Raw genomic sequence first — 9,422 nt, 5'->3', positions numbered from 1 at the left:
TGGTCGGAGGAACAGGCCTATGGCTGTCAGGAGGCCGGGGCAGTGTGTTTGTCTTGGCCTCCATCAGCACCTTCCAGCGCTGCAGGCTGCAGAGCTGGAGCAGAACCAACGACAACACTCCGCTACGCCGGGAGGCGGGGGACGGGGGCGGGGTGAGGATGGGGATAAGATGGGGGCGATAGGTGTGTACATACAAACAGAGAGGGGGAGAGACAGAGAGAGAGAGAAGATGAAAAGAACAGATCGAGAAAGCAACGCGGAACATACGAGAACGTGTCGTCTTGTGATCGATCGGGTCCGCATGCCTTTGTGAGACGAGGATGGAGAGAATAGCAGAAGCCGAAGACACACACAGAGAGAGAGAGAGAGAGAGAGAGAGAGAGAGAGAGAGAGAGAGAGAGAGAGAGAGAGAGAGAGAGAAACGAGTATAGAGAGAGAGAGAGGGGTGAGGCACAATGTGCGGCTCACCCTCCAATACCTTGTCACTCAGCGAGATAATTACTGAAACATGCCTGAAACATGCCTCGCTGTCCAGCTGCCACATGGCAAAGACTGACAAGAGGACTGGAATTGTACTTAAGAACAGAAATACAGAGAGAGAGAGAGAGAGAGAGAATAAACAGCATCCACGTGGACACGCGCTCTGGAGGAGTTTGAGGAGATGGAGAGCCAGGCCGGGATCTTGAAAGTGGAACTTCATGTTGTCTGCCAGAAGACGTGCTTAGCAAACCCATAATAAACCATGTGATTATAGGGCTGGGACGGATCCCACGACTCCGTTCCATTTCCATGCAAAAGGGTCACAATTCGATATCGATTCAATCCGACATCGATGCGAAGACTCGCATCAAATCTGACATTTTTCACATCAATAGAATCAACATTCAACGCATATCAATATGACAATTTTCAAATCACTTGATAAATTTAAACTATAGAATTGAATCGTATGAGATTGTGCCGTTTCTTTCCGGTCCGACGGAAGTGGTAATATCTTTAAATACGCTGCTGTCGCTATCCCCAGGAGATCAACTCCGCGTGCGAAGCCGTTGGCATACACAGGTCATCCCATCCCAGTAAGCTTTGCATTTGGGAGAAAGAGAAATGGCCGATGATAAATGGGGGAGGGGGGTTCAAATCATATCAGAGAAACGCATAAACACTCAACCATTCACAATCACATTAGGCCAGTGGCGTCAACTCTGCTGTCACCATTTCAGCTGGATGGGTTTCTTAAGAGTGGCACTAACGAAGTGCGAGTGCGCACGCACACACACACACACACACACACACACACACACACACACACACACACACACACACACACACACACACACACACACACACACACACACACACACACACACACACACACACACACACCTCGAGGAAGGGGGTCTGTTTGTGTTAGTGTGTGTGCTCGTGACACTGTGTGTGTGTGCTGGCCCCATTTACCAGGTGTTGGGTTGCCATCAGGTGAGCAGGGGGGGGCGTTTTATCGCACACACACCTGTGAAACGGCACCGGGGGGCTTATCTGCACACAAACGTACAACAGTGACATGAACCCAGACAGTTCATCCATCAACCATTACCACAACCCACACACTCCAGCTCTGCTCTCCCTCTCCCAGGCCGCTACATTTTCTGCCTATCGGATTACAACCCTTCTCGCCTCTCCGTGGCTAATTGGTTAGCCTGCCCCATCAATCATCTTCAGCCCCTTGCGACCCCGATATCTCGCCGACCCCAAAGACATGAAAAGCGCTTGGAATTCATGACGGCATCTACAGCAAAGTCTACTCTTCCTCTGGCTTTGACCATTGTTTTGTTTTTTTTGTTTTTTTACATCTGGATGACAAAAAAAAAAAAAAAAAAAAACCCCAATAGCAGAACACAGAAATAAAAGGTCCCCCGACACTCGGCGGGGTCGTAAATCGGCGTGTCTGCTCTCCGTGTCTCAAGGCCTCAGACTGAACGGCTCCTCTAAGTTACGAACCCCTTGACAATCCACTTAACCTGCCGCCGCTTCAGATGCTGTTTTTCCTGGCGGCGACGATGGGCCGACATACAGACGTGCACACACGTAGACTCACCAGTGAGTTACAGTAATCCATAAACCAAAACCCACGCCGCAGACACAGCGAACAAAAGCTAAAACTCGCCGGCTTCGAACCAGGTGTGAGGGGCCGAGCAGCCAAAACAGCCCCCCCAGGCCCAGAGAGGGTCGTTCAGAGCCAGATGTTTCTATCTGCGCAGGTAGGACGTCTCGGCTGCTTCTCAATCCCCACAATAGGGCAGTTGGTACAATGACTCCAGAGCGCACAGGGCAGGTGATTCATGTGCAGATCTCGACTCTGACATTTGCATTTCTAGCGGTTCTGCCCGCACTCTTATGCAAAGCGAGGGCTGCGATTAACATACGGGCGTATCAAAGACACTTTGGGGAAGCACACTGTCACAGCTGGTGCTGCGTGTGCTTTATGTTATTGCTATGCAATACATTGGAAATTTCACCCAAATAAGTCTTGAGATTGAGATGTTAATATCTTTCACTTTCAATGGGTATCACAGTTACCCCAGAGTATGTTATGCTGCAAACCTATGAGATATATTGTTAAAATTTTAAAATTATACATTTTACTGGTATGAGGCTATAAATATTGTGATAGTGGTTTTAAAGTATTAAGCTACAAGATACTATTTATATGATGGATACATGCAATACTTCAACAAACATGCTGTTTTGTAAGCAAAACATAGCCACAAAACATCAGCTTACTTCAAAATAAAAACGCAAATGGACGGCAGGCGAATCTTTTCCGTGCCAGAATTTTGGGGGATTACAGTCAAAGCGCGAGGTGTGATTTGAGCAAATGAAGTGGGATGTGCGCGAGCCCGGTTCAGCGGAACGAGGGCTCCGAACGCAACAGTCGCTGAGAGGGACAGATAAGTAAAACAAAGAGGCCAGCTGTGCTCAGAACAATGGGCGGGGTGGGAGCGGGAGGGCGGTGGGCAGCGAGTGCACGCTGGTGAGCGTGTGGGCAGACGGTTGTCAGATAAGGTGTGCGGCTGTTCCTGAATGCATGTGTATGGTGATGGGAGGTAGCATTATTATCATACATATGTTCCATGGTGACGGTGGCGCATCATTATTCTGTGTGTGTTGACAAAAAACATGTCTGTTGATCATGCTTTATCTCAACTAAAGCATCAGCATGTGTGTGTGTGTGTGTGTGTGTGTGAGAGACACAGTGTGTATGTATTATTTTGTCTTATCTCTCTGCCAGGCAGAAGAACAATGACAGGGGGTGGGGGGGACATGAAATTGAGTGAAAGCAAGCGACAGGGCGAGACGTGTGGTGAATGTAAAACTGAATCAAATTGGCGGATTGAGCTGTTTTTTTTTTTTATTGGATTAGGACACTGGATTTTACTCTGCGGGGCTGAGATGATGGACATATCAATGAGGCAGAAAGAAAGTGAATGATAGAGCGAGTGACAGAGCGAGAGAGACACAGCAGTAACACCTCTAACCTTTTGTCCCTGACCCTTCACTTGAAGAGGAAACAATTACTCTCTGAGGGTTACATCAATTCTCTTAACAGTCTAACATTCTTAATAAACGCTCCTTGTTAGCTGCGGCCGACGAAAAGAAAAGCTGTTTTGGGAATGGCTTACATTTTTCCCAGGGGAATCCAAATAAATGATTGATGAGAAATCGGAATTATTCCGTGTAGGTGGACATATCATTTCATTTATTATCATCAACTATCTCAATAAGAATATCTTGCTGGTGAATTAAAAATCCCATGTTAAAGAATCTAATTACAGTTGATTCCATTGAACTGCATGGCAGGCAAATTTTAAGTATGAGTGTAAAAACTATTTTTTATCTCGATTTAATTCCCTCATCTATCTTTCATGGTATATGATGGAAATATGGATTTCACGGGGGGAAAAAAAAAATGCTGCAAATTTGTGCATCCAGATTTAACAACACCCTAACTACATCACAATGTTATCAATTCATGGCCCGGCCTTAGTGTAGGCGGCTCCACTCCTCCGTCAGACCACACCAACTCCTTTAGGAAGAGGTCTTGTGTGGGGTCACTGAGCAGGTCTTTGCAGTCAGCCAAGGGTCACTTGACCAGCGCTGTAGACCCCCGACTCCGGCACTTAAAAGACAACGAGGAGGTCCCAGCCTTACAATGTCACAGTGGCAGCAGCGCAAGAGGGGGGAGTGCAACCGCAGGTGGTTAAATGCTCATTGACACAGATATACGCCTCTATGCTCTCACACACACACACACACACACACACACACACACACACACACACACACACACACACACACACACACACACACACACACACACACACACACACACACACACACACACACACACACGTTTCCTCATGACGTCTTTAAGAGAGACTTTCCTGATGAGTAAATTACTGTTGCGTGTGCGCGCACACACACACACACACACCCCCCCTGGGGCCCAGATATCAGTCCCAACCAATAGAAGTAATAAGAGTACTTCCTGCACCCAACTCAAGATGCAGCTGCACTACCCCTTTGTATGTGTGTGTGTTTTTGCTTGTGTGTATATTACTTTGTTCAGTACTGTATACTTGAGAGTGGGAGGAAAGAAGGAACGTATTTTGATGTTTCCTTGGCACACACAACTTCCAACACACACATCATCTAATATCTATCTAACCTTAACTTAGTTTGCCATGATCAACTCAGTAAAGTGGAAGCAGGAGCAGAATCTCATTGGATATGTGACGTGAGTATAGGAAATTATGTGGATAAAAAGGAAGAGAAGTCAGAAATCACCACACACACACACACACACACACACACACACACACACACACACACACACACACACACACACACACACACACACACACACACACACACACACACACACACACACACACACACACACACACTCCTGCTGTCAGGAGGGTGACAAAGTCCAGCCGTCCAGGCAGGGGTCTCTGCTTTGACACTGTGCAGCCGACACTCCTATCTCCCTGATGGACCGACTGGCCTGGCCTGGGCTGGCCCTGACACTAGCCAGGTCTTTCTCTCTCTCGCTCGCTCTCTCTCTCTCTCTGCCCTTTTACCCCCACCCCCATCTCATTCCATTCACCTACCAAAACACAAACACCTCCCCCTCCCCCACCCTCACCTTTACAGCCACAGGGAGCCTCAGGGATCACTCAAATCCCACTGTATGCGACAAGGAAGAAAACAGAAGTTTGGCAACCATCTTCAGTAATGGCTATATATAATGGCTACCCGGTGACATTTGCTCCCCAATGGATTGGAATGGATTCACATTCCCACCAATGTCAAGAGTGTTGTGTAACATGTAAGCACAGCATGAGCGACAGACTCTGCCTCCCTACCCCCCCCAACCCCTCCGTGTCTGGATCCCGCAGGACAGATGCACTTCTGCTGTAGCTCGCCTCGCTGTGCTCTGCTTGCCACGTGGACTAACTGATCCCAGTCCAAGGAAGTGACAGTTCAGATAGAGATAGAGACAGAGCGTGAGAGTGAATATTTGGACCCCTCCCCCCCTCCCTATCACAGTGGTTTCCAAGGCGGTTCCTCAAGAGGTTCCAGGGGGTCCCCAACAAAATGTTTAATCTGTAGACTTAACCATTATTTAATTTACGGCGTTAGTACCTTTGGACACCGTTTTGATCACGGTCGTTATCACTGTTATCTCTAACTATCCTATAACCGGGTATGGAAATAACATTGAAAATTTTTTAAATCTTCTCTGATCAGGGTCCCAGAGACTAAATCTTATAAAATGGGGTCAGTTGTCTAATGCACATCACATGAGGGTGCTTGATGTGAAACAGGCTGAAAATAACCGCCCCATGTTAACCCTTTAAAGAACCCTACACCGCCCCCCACCCCCCCAAAAAAACAAACTCCTCAGTTAATACCTTTGTCAAGAGAACCATTGCAAATGTCTAAGCCGAATACATCAACACATCAAGATGTCAGTCTGGCGTTCGGAGATTACTGAAACGACCAGCCTGCCGTCCATATGGCGGGAGTAGGATGTTGGTGTGCTGGTGATCAGACCGAGACAGATGAGAGCTTTCCTCACTCTGTAGCTACCTCAGCAGATGAGGATGAAGAGATGAGGGGAAAAAGAAGAAAAGATGAAGCGCCATCTGTACAGTAGAGCGCCGCTCAGGGAGTTAAGATGCAGCGCCGCACGCACACGCACACACACACACACACACACACACACACTCTTATTTCATTCGTGATTGTAAAGGCACGCACACATCACACAAAAACCCAGTAAAGATAGTTGTGGCAAAATAAAATAGATAATACACTCGTCCACAAACCATTCTATAGGAATAAGGACTCACTGCATTGGGGTTTGCAAACAGATCACATAAGCATACAAACACACACGCACATACACACACGACACAAAATTGCATAGAACTACACACGACACCGACCACAAATAATCACAATCACTGTTGCACAGACACACATGCATGCACGAGACACACAGATCAACAGAAAAACAGAAAAATTCAAATTCTCTCCCATCCTTCTGTCCTACCTCCACTCTGTGAGAGTCCACTCTTCACGCTGGAAAAATTTAAAGTCAGCTGTGCTACTGCTGCTGCTGGTGGATCTGGTTTCCTATCCTTCCTTTTCTTTCTGCCTCTTTCTCCGTGTGACTCCACGCCTTCATATGTCACGCATGTGTTTGCGTTCCCACATATGTGCGCTCCAGTGTGGCAGAGGCCAGATACGCAGATGGCACCCAGATGGAGACGGATATCCAAGGCAGCTCAGCGCGGCGCTCCAGATACACTCTTCTACTGTCCACAACGGTCTTCTCCGAATCTACCGAGCTCTTGTCTTCCTCTAAACATCCGGGTCCACACTTTCTCGATAGCTTTGTCAAATTTGCTCGTTGTCTTTTTGTCGCTCACTCTGCCTGAGTCCTCTCTCTCCCTCGCTGGCAGACAAGGCTTTGAGAGCCTACAACCAGTCTCTCTGTCTCATTCTCCCCCCAGCCTTAACTCCTCCCTCTTTTCCACACACACACACACACACACATACACATACACACACACACACACACACACACACACACACACACACACACACACACACACACACACACACACACACACACACACTTCTGGGGGTGGGCCCTTCTGGTGACATCACACCCACAGGCCATGCCCACTTCTCTCCTTTGTGGAACCCAGCCAATCATCCACTGCAGACTGACCCTATTCAAGCTGCTGCATTCAGCGGCAATCGGCCCTACAATTAACATAACTAATTGCTTTGGCACCTAAAGGCTAAACAAGAAGTTGTGCCAAGTGAGGCCGAGGGAAGATGGGGGGTGGGGGTGAGGGGGTGGGGGCGAGGGGGTGGGGGCTTCTTTGTCCCCCCTCCCACCCCGGCCCCCCATTTTTGCCTCATCAAGAACACTGGGGATATCTCTATAGAATGCTTTAACACCCCCCCCCCCCCCACACACACACACACTCCTCCACGCAAGCCTTCCATTGAAAGTCTCTCTCTTTTGTCTCTGCTCCTTAATGCGGCTGGCTAAGCATCGCCCTGCCAGGCGATCCACCGGGGAGGGGGTTCGGGGGGCACTTGAGGAGAGTGAATGATTGAATGAGTTACCGTTTCGATCCTCCTCGCCTCTCCTCCGCAATCCCTCTTCACTGAGTTAAACTTAAATCGGCCGCTGATTTATGCCTGGCCTTGCAGACAAGTGGTGCTGCAGAGACAATGGGGGTTAAGATAATGGGGCCGGGCTGAGACTGGGCAGCCTGCGTGCTTTATTTGCTCCAGGCTAATGTTTCCTCCAGTCGCTTGTTTCAAAGAAACTGGTTGAAGTGTGTGTGCGTGAGGGTTTATTCTATGCCATGAGACATTAAGCTTTCTTTAATTAGGCAACTGGCAATCCACAGAGCCCGATCAACAGGTTTCAGTATTCCCAGGCTCTGGGTTGCGTAAACAAACAAGAAAATGTTGGTGTTGGATAAACACAAACAGTTCATTAGAAGGTGCTGCTGTACCCTTCTTTCCCCTTATACACAACCAAGCACACATCACGTAAAGGCACTGACATTCTTAGGAATGAAAAGTTATTTATGCCCATTCTACTCCAGCCAAGTGAGATCATGGCTGCTCCCATTCATGCACATCAAAGTCACGCAAAAATCCATGGGAGCGTAAGAATCCCAATTCAAACACCAATTCAAGCTAATCCACTGAGGTTCATATTCATATTGCGCGGAATCAGACACACTTGAAATAAACTGATTTATCCCCCATGACATCCTCCATTTCCCGTCCCCTCCTTGGCCAGCTCTATTCAGGGTACATCTGGTGGGCCAGCAGGCTCACAGTCAGGACCAGGTGGTCATGGCAGAGAGGGAGAGGGAGGGATTGAGAGCGAGAGAGAGCGAGAGAGAGAGAGAAGCAGGCGGCCCAGTAGGAGACTTTGCAACTGATCCACAGATGCTACTGTAGCAGCACAACACAAGCGGCTGCGGATTTCCGCTCGCACCGCTGTTAGTCAATAGCTAGTGGCTACCCAGGATCCAAACGCAGGTGTAAGGAACAGCAGATGGCAGATACACATGCTCTGCAGAGTCACTCTCCATCTTCCATTAGAGGGTGAAATGTCACATCACCAAAGGCACTTCAACACATTTGCCCTAAAGCCTTACAGCTACAGGTTTTGGAGCAGTTTTTAAATGACCCATGTATTCTGGTTCTGATGAGCATGGAGCCTTTATGCAAAGTTGTCAACATTTTAACACACTTTTATGTAGATGCATGTAAATTTATCTGTGGAGGTACTATGGCAAACCAGCAGAAATAGAGGCAAGATTCATAACACATTTATCGTCTATCAAAACTTTGGGGGAAAGGGAGCTGATTTAACTGTAACTTACATAAGTCCCTTCTTGCCTGCACAGTGGTTCTCAATGTGGACCTCCAAGGGCTCCTTCAACGGGTTCCAGGGGGGTCGCGGTAATTTTTAAGTTAACCTTCACCGTTATTGCATTTACAAGATGCCCCATTTGCATAACATACAATAATGTAATAATCATTGTTGTCTCCCTAACTATAGTATAGACTGTGAAAGTTTGGATTAAATCATATAAAATCTTCTGACTGGGGTCCCGGAGAAAGATTCATATCCAACTGGAATCTGTAGCCTCGATACGTTTCAAATTGAGGGTCCTCGATATGAAAACTGCTCCAACACAGCGTCCATCTTGGAGTCTGCCTGGGAATCGAGACAGAGATTAAGTGAAGCCCTTCAGCCGTGCACGTGAGGACTTGGCTTATCATTAGCAGAAGCACAAGCTTGGACGCTG

The 9,422-nt window shown here is 47.8% G+C and overlaps 1 protein-coding gene across 1 annotated transcript in view; it reads right to left on the bottom strand.

The window, feature by feature from the left end:
• Nucleotides 1–7,015, bottom strand: part of cbfa2t2 (CBFA2/RUNX1 partner transcriptional co-repressor 2) — a 25,680-nt gene extending 18,665 nt beyond the window's left edge. The window contains exon 1 of the mRNA XM_080000956.1: nucleotides 6,620–7,015. The gene's annotated coding sequence lies outside the window, so the exon portion shown is untranslated. The remainder of the gene's footprint in view (nucleotides 1–6,619) is intronic.
• Between the last annotated feature and the right edge of the window lie 2,407 nt (nucleotides 7,016–9,422).

This window comes from Zeus faber (genome assembly GCF_960531495.2).
Source record: "Zeus faber genome assembly, chromosome: 5".
Lineage (NCBI taxonomy): Eukaryota > Metazoa > Chordata > Actinopteri > Zeiformes > Zeidae > Zeus > Zeus faber.
Note: the sequence above shows the minus strand (reverse complement) of the source record. Positions and strands in the feature narration are given on the sequence as shown.